Below are 14,704 nucleotides of genomic sequence, written 5' to 3'. Positions count from 1 at the left end.
GCGTGGCACCTTGGGCAAGTGTCTTCTACTATAGTCTCGGGCCGACCAAAGCCTTGTGAGTGGATTTGGTAGACGGAAACTGAAAGAAGCCCGTCGTATATATGTGTGTGTGTGTGTGTGTGTGTGTGTGTGTGTGTGTGTGTTTGTCCCACCAACATCACTTGTCAACCGATGCTGGTGTGTTTACGTCCCCGTAACTGAGCGGTTCGGCAAAAGAGACCGATAGAATAAGTACTAGTCTTACAAAGAATAAGTCCTGGGGTCGATTTGCTCGACTAAAGGCAGTGCTCCAGCATGACCACAGTCAAATGACTAAAACAAGTAAAAGAGTAAAAGAGTAAAGAGAGGTGCAGCCAAACAGAAAATATCCATATTCTCTGAATTACATTTTCTACTGTGTCCTTTTTTTAAAGACACTCATAACTTCAGACAGTTTAGATATTTTTTCCAGCTGGCCGAGTGATCACATAGTGGTCGCTTTCCTTACTGCTGACGTAATTTAGTTAGGTAAGTGATGATGATAATTGCTGTTATTGTTTTGATGTTTAGCCCCAGGTCAACGGGACGAGTTGATCTCATAATCAGAGGAATTCCATACGTGACCACCCCGTCCTTTTTCTTTGTACGTAGAACTCAGGAACACAGTATCCAACGTGTCCTATTTTTAAGAAGGTAAGATGTGATTTGAGGGAAATTTTGGTTACTATTTCTACCGAGTCGAACAACCAGGTAGCGATTTCCTCGTTGGTTCAGGTGTTGGCTACAGGCGCGGTAGTGGCGGGGAGGGGGGGGGGGCTGGTGTCGCTGGTGCAGCGTTGGTAGTGGCGGCGGTCGTAGAAACATACGAAAAGGCAGTAAAATTTCAATAAGAAAATAAAAGAAGAAAAGTTTTAAATGTTACAAAGCAAACTACAAGTAAGAAAGAAAGAAAGAAAGAAATAGAATGAAAAGGATGGAAGAAAGAAGAAAAGGCAGTAATGAAGTCAGGCGCGGGACACACACGTTTAAGTTTTGTCTAGAATGCTTCTCTGCTGTGTGTTTTCAACGTTTGTTCACATGTGTTGTGTTTAGGATTGTTCGTTGATAACGAGAGAGAATCAACAGAGCAGGAGGTTAAGAAAGCAAAGGAAAAGAAAGAAAATTAGCAGGGAAAGAAGGACAGAGTAGAGGGCGGAGAGAGAGAGGCAGACAGACAGAGAGACAGACAGCCAGAGAGACAGGCATAGGTGGGGCCGTCAACTTCAACTTACACCTATTTATTTACTCCTCCGAAGAAGGCCACTACCCGACAGCTTCTTTGCATCCGTCTACAACACACTTAACCAACGAGTCATGGGACGATCTGTGAAGTCATTCGACTTGCTAAAAATAGCAGCCAGACTTATCCTTCAAATGGTACGTTGTCGTCGTGGGAGAAAAAAAGAAAAGGATAGGGAGATTCATTGGATCATATAAACCTAGATTCATTGTGTGAAAACAAAGTTACCCTGGATGGTGTTGGATGGATCGTGGCACTTTATACAACTCACACCCTTATTACACCCCTCCACACACCCCTCCACACACACACACACACACACACACACACACACAAACACACACACACACACACACACACAAACACACACACACACACACACACACACACACACACACACACACACACACACACACACACATTACAGGCACCACTGTTATTCGTTATTACGTAAAACAAATGTGCGAAGACAGAAAATACCCCAAATTTGATTGTAAGTCTTGTTGAGTCAAAATATATATTTTATTCAAAACACACACGCATACACACACATATATACACACTTACATATAATATAAACAAACTATATCTGTTACACACATGTACAGTCTATGCTTTACACGTTTACATAAGAACACACATTTATATAGACAAATACAAATGCATGAATACACCCAAATACATATATACATATGTAGATAGATAGATAGATAGATAGATAGATAGATAGATAGATATGCATAAACACGCACGCACACATACATGTACATACACACAACACATAAATACATATATATGTACAAACATATAACATGTATACATACATATACATAAACGTTTATATATACTTATATACATGCAAATAAATATATACAACTATCCAAACACTCACACATATCTATACACACTCAGACACATATACCCACAAAACACGTACATATCAATTCATACGCAGATACACCCATACTTAGAATACATTTGTACATAAACAGAGCAATAAAAAAAAAGAAAAGAAAAGAAAAGAAAAGAAACGTAAAAGTCCCTGTTAATAGTTTGCTAACAGGTGATCTGTGAACTCATTTCTCAGAATGGCATGTCTTGGGACAGTGTATTTTATTTCATGTCGTTGCTATCTCAGGACTAAATAACAATATTTCGTATGGAGATTACCTGTGATCGATCCTGAGGTAAGTTTATTTATTATGTATTTAAACACCCAACGTAGAAAGATCTTGATTAAGTGATGATAGGTGGATGGTTGTTTGATTTTGTAAATGTATTAGTGTATACATACATATATACACGTATATATATATATATATATATATATATACATATGTAATTGTGTGTGTATATATATATATATATATATATATATATATATATATATACGTATGTGTGTGTGTATACACACACTCATACAAGCATGCAGACATACACACATACCCGTGTATACTCTTATACATTCATGTACAAATAGATATACAAACATACGTACATAAATATGCATATACTTGTACATATATATATATATATATATATATATATATATATATATACTCATACATATACATTATATGCGTGTGTGTATGCGTAAACATACATATGTGCATTCGTACGTGCATACAAACATGTGTACATACCTATATAACTAAAAGACTTGCAGCTGAGAATAACTGAATAAGGGAAAGAAGAAAATAGACGAAGGATGACAGTACAATATATGAATGAGTGAAAGTAAGTTGATGGGGGTAGGGGAAAATTTATATGATTTAAATGTAAGATGATAGGAGGCTAGGCAGATGCGGGGGAAGAAATCACTAATTCAACAGGAAAGGAAAAGATTTGTTAAAGCCTAGAATTTAATTTTTTTTAAAAATGCGGTGGAAGCTCTAATGGTTTAAGAAGGTAAACAAAGACACAGTAAATGGAAATATTTATGTAAGGAAATACATTACAGGGAAATGATTGATTCTTCATTAATGAGGGTAGGACTACGAAATTGATATGACAGGAGAGTATTTCGACACCAGCGAGAGAGAAAGAGAGAGAGAGAAAATAATACGACAGCTGTGGAATGTGATTGATTGAAGGGGAGATAAATTACCGTAAACATATCAAATGCTATTCAAATTACTTTTCATTAGTGATGGTGGTCGGATATTTTGTGGATGTTTAGCCCCAGGTCAGTACTGGATTAACCACTGCTATAATCAAAGAGTTTTCCAGCTGTAACCCTCCTTCCTTTTTATTTTCTTGCTTCTGTCATTGTACATCTAAGAGTACGTTTATCCAACGGTTCCTTAAAATTTCTTTTTAAATCATAGGCGTAGGCGTGGCTGTGTAGTAAGAAGCGGCGAGCTGGTAGAAACGTTAGCACGCTGGGCGAAATGCTTAGCGGTATTTCGTCTGCCGTTACATTCTGAGTTCAAATTCCGCCGAGGTCGACTTTGCCTTTCATCCTTTCGGGGTCGATAAATTAAGTACCAGTTATGCACTGGGGTCGATATAATCGACTTAATCCGTTTGTCTCTCCTTGTTTGTCCCCTCTGTGTGTAGCCCCTTGTAGGCAGTAAAGAAATAAGAAGCTTGCTTCCTAGCCATGTGGTTTAGTGCTCAGTCAAAGTGCTTGTTCAAAAAGCCTCATAAATGGATTTAATATATATCAATTGAAAGCCTATATACATATATATATATATATATATATATATATATATATATACACGGTGTGAGTTGCATTCCATTACATAAATGAAAAAAATGTATGGTAAATAACATCACAGTAGAAAGAACCCTCCTGTCCGATCATGACGTATTTCTCTGTAACCTCGATCTTCAGCATCTAAAAATTTGGCATAAATCACTAACTCCAGTGCACTCATTTGATAATATGAATTTACACAAGTCAAACTGGAGTGCGATCACTCAAGACTTCTTGCAAATGGACTTGTCCTTCACCCTTGCTTCCTCCAAAGTTACAACAAGCACAAATGCATGGCAACTATTTGAGGATACAGTCACCCATATATGCTCAAAACACCACCCTTACGACTCATACGTAACAGTAGATGCAGGATTCCAAAATAGAGAAAAGCGCCTCAACAGGAGAATAAAAATATAGACCGAAAAATCAATACTCTAGAATACCACCACCAGGATCACCCCCAATCGAGAACATTAACAACCTTGGAATCAAAGAAGCAACAACTACAGGACTATATGAGAACCCTCATAAATGACCAAAGAGCTGCAGAGGAAGCCTGGGCTATTAAAAACGTCAAGAATAATCCTTAGGTCTTTTACTCCTTTGCAAAAACACATAGGACCACAGTTTCCTTCATCGGCCCACTGGTTGATGGAAATGGCATCCTTCAAAGTGATGCCAAAGACATGGCTGAGATCCTGAAAAGTCAATACTGCTCTGTTCTCAACATGTCCTTTCCGACATAACCTTCAACGCCACTGATATCCTAGCAGCAATAAAAGAAATCAAATCTGATTCAGCAATGGGTCCGGATAGGTTCCCTGTTAGAGTGCTGAAGGAATGGAGACAGGAACTTGCAGCCCCTCTTGCAAATCTCTGGAGGAAATCACTGGATGCTGGTTTTATCCCCCAAAACCTTCTCTCCCAGTCAGTCGCCCCTATCTTTAAAAGGGAGAATAAATCGCTCTCTGTAAACTACCGAGTCGACCACAATATATTGTTAAGGAAACTATCCAACGCTGGAGTCGGGGGAAAGCTACTTCAATGGAATAGGTATTTCCTAACAAACAGAACACAGTATATTGTGGTTGATGGCATTCACTCAATACTGGCAAAAGTCATCAGCGGAGTCCCGCAGGGTACTGTTCTGGGTCCACTTCTTTTTATTATCTATATGAATGATATTGCAGATTCCATTGAACATAGTACCATTAAAATATTTGTAGATAACTCTAAGCTTCAGAAAGTCATTAAGGGAGAATATGATCGAACGATGCTTCAATCGGACTTATGCGCAGTAGCCCAGTGAGCACAAACGCAATAACCCGGTGGACACAAAAAAACAATATGCAGTTCAACGAAGAAACATTTGAGGTTATCCACTTTGGAAAAGAGGGCACACTCAAACAACCACATACACTACTGTCGAGAGACATACTTGAACCGTCGGATAATATCGGAGACTTAGGTGTAACTGTCGACAACAACCTTAGATGGAGTGGGCACATCAACAAAAAAGTCAATGTTGCCCGCAGAAAGTGTTCATGGATCCTGAGAAGTTTACAATCTAGGGATCATGAAACCATCAACCTTCTCTTCTCCACATTCGCTTGGCCCCACCTCGAATACTGCTGCCCATTGTGCCCCCCCCCCCAAAAAAAAAGACATAATGAGGATCGAAGCACCACAAAGATAAATCACTAAAAAAATAAATGGTATGATGGGACTTGATTATTGGGCTCGATCTAAACAGCTGAAACTCTATTCTTTGCAACGCCGCCGTGAGCAATACATTATTTGCACCATGTAGAAAATATACCACCAATATTATACAAATGATATTCGTATTATGTTTACAATTCACCCAAGACTAGGCCTCCGTGCAATGCGTCCCCTACAAAGGTCGAGATCGCATCACATAAGAACATTGCGACACAATTTCTTCACTGCAAATGGTCCTGCTCTTTTCAGTGTTATCCCGAAAGAAATTAAAGTAGAAAAAGACCCCACAACTTTCAAACAGTACCTGGACAAATTCCTCCAGGAAATACCAGATAAACCACCTACACCTGGATACGTCTCAACCAACAACTCTCTGCTTGAGTGGTTCATGGTGTCCCGAAATAATTAACTAAAAGATTTTTCCAGGTGGTTCTATTGATTTAGTCATGGCCTGGTTTAGTCATGGCCGAAACTAATCTAACTTATCTATGTTAAATAACAAACGACATAATGTATACTGAAAGTACAACCGCGACCAGCTTTCTCTCTTTCTAACACTGGTCCCGTAGCTGACCATTTGCAAATTCTCTGTCTCTCCGTTCTCAATCATTTAGGATATCTTCTAAGCGTTACCTGCTATTCTTGTATTCTAAGGCCGTATTTTGTTCGTCTGTTCGTCCTTGTCCACCGTGCAAAATTCCACTCTGCTATTATACTTTTTTTTGTTTGCACTAGTGGAAGCCCTCAATCTTATCATTAATAGTGCGAAACTGAGTATTACTAATTGGTTGCTAATTGATGGAGAATTAATGACCTTCTGTGTTTGTCTCCCATCCGGTTCTACACTCAGTATACGTTATGTGGTTTGTTTATTTACCACACATTTTTTTCATTTAGCGGTTCGGAAAAAGAGACCGATAGAATAAGTACTAGGCTTCCAAAGAATAAGTCCTGGGGTCGATTTTCTCGACTAAAGGCGGTGCTCCAGCATGGCCGCAGTCAAATGACTGAAACCAGTAAAAGAGTAAAAGAGATATATATCCTTTTATTCTTTTCTTTCAGTCATTTGACTGCGGCCATGCTGGAGCACCACCTTTAGTCGAACAAATAGACCCCAGGACATAATTTTTGAAAGCCTAGTACTTATCCTATCTGTGTCTTTTGTTGAACCGCTAAATTACGGGGACATAAACACATCAACATCGGCTGCCAAGCGATGGTGGGAGAACAAACACAGAAACACAAACATACGCACACACACACACACACACACACACACACACACACATATATATATATATATATATATATATATATATATATATTGTTGTACTTGGGGATGGTCATATTGCCAGTTTAGCCAATAAAAACACACGCACTGTATATTTGGTGTTAATTTTTTTTTTTTTTTTTTCAGCTTTATATTACATTAATCTTAATCTTAATCTTATTTCGGCCAGAGTTCTTTCGTCACACTTATGTGACCTCATCAGTGGTCCTTTGTTTCCTTCTTTCTTATGTGTGTCTCACCTTGCTAACTATCAGCCATTTTGTATTTTGTATTCCTATTGTATGTGTCTACGCATGCGTGTCCTTCAATGTGTCTGTGTCTTTTGTAAGTGCATGTGTGTATGGGGAGTGTCTGTATCACCTATATTCTCTGTTAATACGTGTTCATTTGTATTAGTTTTTTATTTATTTATATGTTCATGTGTGTGTGTGTGTGTGTGTGTGTGTGTTTTTTTTTGTTTTTTTTTTTTTTTAATGTGTTTAATTAAATTTTGTTAACGTATGTAGTATTTAATTCCATTTGTTTATCTATGTATTGTATTATACTTTGTTCCTATTATTGTTTTATGGGTAACATGTTGTCAGATGTTAGTTGTCAGATGTTAGGTTTGTTAGTGGCGTATGTTAGTGTTCCATTCTAGTTTCCTATTCAGGCTAGGTTTCCCTTCTATTATGTGTGTAGCTTCAGTAATTTGTCTAAGTGCTGCATCACTGCTATGTGTAGATAAGATTTTAATTTCTATGTTGTTGATTGAGCCTCTATGTTCTTGCTCAGCGTGCTGGTACAGAACTGATGAGTTCTTCCCTTCCTTAAGTTCCCTCCAATGTTCGTTTGCCCGCTCCCCTATACTCCTTGCTGTTTCGCCTACATATGTCGTTGTCTTATTTCTGCATCGTCCCTCTGTACATCTTATACTATAGACCACATTTCTGGTTTTGCAGTTCGTTTGTGGGCTAAATCTACATACGATACAGTTCCTATCAGTGCAGGGGGTTCTACTGAAAGGGTATGTTCTACTGATAAGGGATTTGATAGGGTTGCCTGGCCTTTCAACAACCTTAATTCTTAGCTTAAGTTTGTCTAGGGCCCTTCTAAAGCGGTACGCCAGTTCGCCTCTAGGGGTGGTGTCGACGAACATGACGCTTTGGTACTTGTGGCTATTGTACCATGAGCTTGCCTTCCCTATTTTCTTCTTAGTTCTTTCTATGGTGTTCCATGATTTGCTCCTATAGAGTGGGCAAATCCCATTCCTATCGTTGCGTTTGATTGTTTCAAACTTCTTCATAGCTCCTTTGTAAACCCTGATCCTTTCTTTATGGCTGTAACCCGAGAACTGCATGCGGTGGACGAAATGTTGTATATGTCTCTTTAATTCTGTAGGGTCGCACATGCAGGAGACATTTCGCATTACTCTGACGAGGTCTGCCATCAATATGTTGAATTTGGCATTGTCCGCAATAGCCGAGTTCCGGTGGGTCAGGTACTTGGAGGCCATAGGTTTTGTATAGTGTGAATGGAGGATTCTGGTTTTATTGTTCTTAGTTTCTAGCCAGAGTTCAGTATCTAATACAGGTAATCTATGGTTAGGGTGTTTAGTAGGGTAGTCTATCGTAACTCTAATACTCTGGTGGATGGAGTTAGCTATTCGCTGGATGCTCTCCATAGTCTTAGTTTCTATTTCTATTTCAGGGGTACTCTCTTGTGGGGGTGTCTTTACCACTAAGTTGATATCATCGACATATCGAGAGTACACATTCACGAGTATGGAGTTCTGTGTCAGGCGTTCCTTAAGCCTTCTGTCCCACCATACCATGAAAAGATTGGCCACAAGACCGGCGATACTAACCCCGATGGCTGCCCCCTCGTCCTGGGCGTATAATTTGTTGTTAAATTTAAAGGTGTGGCCTTTTAGGGTGACCTTTATACTAGCTCCTAGTGCATGTGCGATCATTTTCTTTACCTGGTGGATATTAGTGGGGGTCCGTATGGCTCTGGTCCATCCACTCCATCTCTCTATAGGGGTCTTCCTAGCCATAGAGGTAATTGTGGGTGGTCTACCTCTTAGACGTCTACTAGGGCAGAAATCTCTAAGGTCGTATCTATCTAGATATGCATCGTCATATGTCAATCTAAGTAGGAGGCCCAGTTCTTCTGTGTTGACTTTTTGGAACTCTACTTCGCTCTCGTTGATCATTTCCACGCACTTTTCCACTGCAAAATCCACGTCGATAGATGGGTATAGTGATACCACATCCATGCTACCCACTATACACCCTGTCAGGTTGCAAGTGTTGTTGCAGTCGTTGATCCTGCTGAGGAGATCTTCCGTGCTGTCACAGACATCAGGTGACATCTGGATTATGGGGCGTATGATCATTGAGAGGAAGTAGGAGATCCTGTAGTTACTAGCGACATTCGCTCCACAGACTGGTCTTGTTGGTGGTCCCACTACAGGATTAGTTGTTACTTTGTGGTCCTTACGGAGCCCATACAGCGTCGGGATATCATTGTTCCAGGCTTGGAAGTTGTTGGCTGTGCGCTTCTGGGGTCTAAGGACAATTGTCCACATCATCATGTGGGCATTGAGGACTTTTTCTCTTTCCTCATGCGCCTGTAAGGTTGTTACCTTCGTATTGGCGATGTGAGGTTGCATTGCCTGGATATAGTTCGGCAGGCTGTCTATTGACATTCTGCCGGACTTATCTGTGGGAAGGCATACCACTTCTCCCTTTTTCGTGCGCTGCATGAGCTTGTGTAGGCCACTTGCGGGTATATTCCCAAGTTGTTGGGCCTCTGTCTTATTCTGTCTCTGTCTCTTAGTGTATAATTCTAAAATCTGTCTAAGTTTTGTCCTAGCTATAGTGAACTGTGCTTCCATGTGGTCATGAGTATGTTTAGGGATGCAGACTCTTTTGTTAAAGGGTAATGTTGTCGGGTATACCCGGCTCATATCATAAGTTTTGTCATGTATGTTGAAGAATTGAGTGTCAAGGAGGCTAGTATTCCTGTTGTTGGCCCCTCTGGGGTTGTCTTCTTTGTAACTACCACTACATGGAACACCATAGAAAGAACTAAGAAGAAAATAGGGAAGGCAAGCTCATGGTACAATAGCCACAAGTACCAAAGCGTCATGTTCGTCGACACCACCCCTAGAGGCGAACTGGCGTACCGCTTTAGAAGGGCCCTAGACAAACTTAAGCTAAGAATTAAGGTTGTTGAAAGGCCAGGCAACCCTATCAAATCCCTTATCAGTAGAACATACCCTTTCAGTAGAACCCCCTGCACTGATAGGAACTGTATCGTATGTAGATTTAGCCCACAAACGAACTGCAAAACCAGAAATGTGGTCTATAGTATAAGATGTACAGAGGGACGATGCAGAAATAAGACAACGACATATGTAGGCGAAACAGCAAGGAGTATAGGGGAGCGGGCAAACGAACATTGGAGGGAACTTAAGGAAGGGAAGAACTCATCAGTTCTGTACCAGCACGCTGAGCAAGAACATAGAGGCTCAATCAACAACATAGAAATTAAAATCTTATCTACACATAGCAGTGATGCAGCACTTAGACAAATTACTGAAGCTACACACATAATAGAAGGGAAACCTAGCCTGAATAGGAAACTAGAATGGAACACTAACATACGCCACTAACAAACCTAACATCTGACAACTAACATCTGACAACTAACATCTGACAACATGTTACCCATAAAACAATAATAGGAACAAAGTATAATACAATACATAGATAAACAAATGGAATTAAATACTACATACGTTAACAAAATTTAATTAAACACATTAAAAAAAAAAAAAAAAAAAAAAAAAAAAACACACACACACACACACACACACACACACACACACATGAACATATAAATAAATAAAAACTAATACAAATGAACACGTATTAACAGAGAATATAGGTGATACAGACACTCCCCATACACACATGCACTTACAAAAGACACAGACACATTGAAGGACACGCATGCGTAGACACATACAATAGGAATACAAAATACAAAATGGCTGATAGTTAGCAAGGTGAGACACACATAAGAAAGAAGGAAACAAAGGACCACTGATGAGGTCACATAAGTGTGACGAAAGAACTCTGGCCGAAATAAGATTAAGATTAAGATTAATGTAATATAAAGCTGAAAAAAAAAAAAAAAAATTAACACCAAATATACAGTGCGTGTGTTTTTATTGGCTAAACTGGCAATATGACCATCCCCAAGTACAACAACATCTGTTTCAACACACGATTTCACATAAAAAATCTTGCAAAACAAATATGTATATATATATATATATATATATATACACACACACGACGGACTTCTTTCAGTTTCCGTCTGCCAAATCCACTCACAAGGTTTTAGTCGGCCCGAAGCTATAGTAGTAGACATTGCAGCCATGCTGGAGCACCACCTTTAGTCGAAGAAATCGACCCCAGGACTTATTCTTTGTAAGCCTAGTACTTATCCTATCGGCCTCTTTGGCCGAACCGCTAATGCGTTTATGAATTTCTTTTGCAAGATTCTTAATGTTAAACTGAGTTCAAACACAATTTATCAATTAAACACACGCCCTGTGTATTTGATCTTCACTTCAGTTTTATCATTGTTATTTTAGCTTCTTTAGTTGTGACGAAAGAATGTTGACAGAGAAACTAAAATAATCATAATAAAGCTATATAATAATTGTAAAACTGAAGTGAAGACTAAATAAATTATGCGTGCGTTTAATTGGCAAAATATGACCACCCTCAAGTAGAATAGGATAAATAGATAGGTAGGCAAGTAGGTAGGTAGGTAAGTAGGTAGGTGTAATGAGTACCAGGTTTTACAACAAACACCGGTGTCAATTTGTTCGACGAATCTAGTGAAAGCCGTACAATCCAATAACTGAAGCAAATACAGGATAAAAGAAAAGTCCCTTTGGCGTGATTTGTTTGGTATTTGACTTTTATTTCTAGCAATTTGTTTGCTCACTGTTGCTGTTATTTTTTTTTCCAAGTCAGTTCTCAGTCATGCAGGTCTATCTTTAAAGGTATTGCAACTGTGACCATTCTAACTTAGAGTATCGCTGCATTGTTCTTTCAGTTTTAAGAGCGTATCATGTTATTTAACGAAAGTATTGTTTCTGTTTTTTACAGTTCAAGCGACCATGTTGTGGTTCTACATTATTTTGTGGTTTTTCGGTGGTGGTAATGGTATACACTGCATTATACAGGTTTTTTTTCTCCTTTTTTAGTCTTTCTTCCCTGTTTAAATCATACCTATATCAGGTTTGTCATTTTATCCCCCAACCACTATCACATCACCAGCATGGATAATATTCATTAAGTAACCAGTCATGTGGTGGGGTTCATTCATATATCTACACCAGCCTCGGCTCACAAACACACAGCGATAATAGAAGATAAACTATTTCTTACTTCTGTTTACCAGATACCTTTTCACTCTCTCTCTCTCTCTCTCTCTCTCTCTCTCTCTCTCTCTCTCTCTCTCTCTCTCTCTCTCTCTCTCAGCCTTTTCACACTTACTTCGTTCATTCCACTCTTCGTTCTTTCGTTCCCCTCTCTCACATTTCCTGGCCTTCTCTTCATGCTCCCTTTCCCTCCTCTTTCACTTCACTCTGTCCCTTTCGTTTTTTGTTTCTCGCTCTTCCTTAATTCTTCTATCCCTCTACTTCTCTTTCTTCTCTCCTCACCTGGCCGGTGTTCGGCCAAACCTGACCTTTCTTTCTTGGTTCGACTACCATCCGTGAAACATCTATATTCTTCCCTGTGCCTGTCAAATCTCATGTCACTGCCGTAAGGCTTGGAAATTGTTGGCCGAGCGTTTCTGCACAGCCAACAATTTCCAAGCCTGGAACAACGATATCCGATACTGTATGGACTTCGCAAGGACCACAAAGTAACTACTGATCCTGTGGTGGGACCACCAACAAGACCAGTCTGTGGAGCGAATATCGCTAGCAACTACAGGCTTTCCTACTTCCTCTCAATGATCATACGCCCCCATAATCCGGATGTCACCTAATATTTGTGACAGCACGGAAGATCTCCTCAGCAGGATCAACGACTGTAACAACACCTGCGACCTGACAGGGTGTATAGTGGGTAGCATGGACGTGGTATCCCTATACTCATCTATCGACGTGGATTTTGTGGTGGTGAAATACGTGGAGATGATCAACGAGAGCGAAGTGGAGTTCCACAAAGTTAACACAGAAGAACTGGGCCTCCTACTAAGACTGACATATGACAACGAATATCTAGATAAACACGACCTTAGAAGTTTCTGACTAGTAGACGTTTAAGAGGTAGACCACCCACAATTACTTCTATGGCTAGGAAGACCCCTATAGAGAGATGGAGCGGATGGACCAGAGCCATACGGACCCCCGCAAATGTTCATCAGGTAAAGAAAATGATCGCACATGCACTAGGAGCTAGTATAAGAGTTACCCTAAAAGGTCACACGTTTAAGTTTAATAACAAAATATACGCCCAGGACGAGGGAGCAGCCATCGGCGTTAGTATCGCCGGTGATGTGGCCAACATTTTCATAGTATGGTGGGACAGAAGGCTTAAGGAACGCCTGACACAGAACTCCATACTCGTGAACATGTACTCTCGCTATGTCGATGATATCAACGTAGTGGTAAAGGCACTCCCACAAGAGAGTACTCTTGAAATAGAAATAGAGACTAATACTATGGAGAGCATCCAGCAAATAGCTAACTCCATCCACCAGAGTATCAAGGTCACGATAGACTACCCTACTGAACACCCTAACCATAGACTACCAGTACTAGACACAGAACTCTGGCTGGAAACTGAGAATAATAAAACCCGAATCCGCCATTCACACTATACAAAACCTATGACCTCCAAATATCTGATCCACCGAAACTCAGCTATCGCGGACAATGCCAAATTCAATATATTGATGGCAGACCTCGTCAGAGTAATGCGAAATGTGTCCTGCATGTGCAACCCTACAGAGTTAAAGAGACATGTACAACATTTCGTTCACCGCATGCAGTTCTCAGGTTTCAGCCATAAAGAAAGGATCAGGGTATACAAAGAAGCTATGAGGAAATTTGAAACTATCAAACGTAATGATAGGAATGGGATTTGTCCACTCCATAGGAGCAAGTCATGGAACACAATTGAAAGGATTAAGAAGAAAATAGGGAAGGCCAACTCATGGTATGATAGCCACAAATACCAGAGTGTCATGTTCGTCGACATCACCCCTAGAGGCGAATTGACGTACCGCTTTAGAAGGGCCCTAGACAAACTTAAGCTAAGAATTAAGGTTGTTGAAAGGCCAGGCAACCCTATCAAATCCCTTATCGGTAGAACCTACCCTTTTAGTAGAACCCCCTGTACTGATAGGAACTGTACTGTATGTAGATTTAGCCCTGAGCAGGAACACAGAGGCTCACTCAACAATATAGAAGTTAAAACCTTGTCCACACATGGAACAGACGCAACGCTTAGACAAATTACAGAAGCTACACACATAATAGAAGATAAACCTAGCCTGAATAGGAAACTGGAATGGAACACTAGCACACACCCCCAACACACCACAACATATGACAATAAAATCCCCGTAAACTGATAACAATATGAACAAAATATAATACAATACACAGATAAACAAATAGAATTAAATAACTATATGCGTTAACAAAATT

The 14,704-nt window shown here is 39.8% G+C and overlaps 1 long non-coding RNA gene across 1 annotated transcript in view; it reads left to right on the top strand.

Moving 5' to 3' along the window:
* The first annotated feature begins 803 nt into the window (after positions 1 to 803).
* The window catches only part of LOC106872058 (uncharacterized), a 204,951-nt gene continuing 191,050 nt past the window's right edge, over positions 804 to 14,704 (top strand). Inside the window, exon 1 of the long non-coding RNA XR_001409732.3 lies at positions 804 to 2,445. This is a non-coding gene — a long non-coding RNA (uncharacterized LOC106872058). The remainder of the gene's footprint in view (positions 2,446 to 14,704) is intronic.

The sequence above is a fragment of the Octopus bimaculoides genome, chromosome 13 (assembly GCF_046866305.1).
Source record: "Octopus bimaculoides isolate indiv1 chromosome 13, ASM4686630v1, whole genome shotgun sequence".
NCBI lineage: Eukaryota > Metazoa > Mollusca > Cephalopoda > Octopoda > Octopodidae > Octopus > Octopus bimaculoides.
This window is presented reverse-complemented; position numbering and strand designations above follow the sequence as displayed.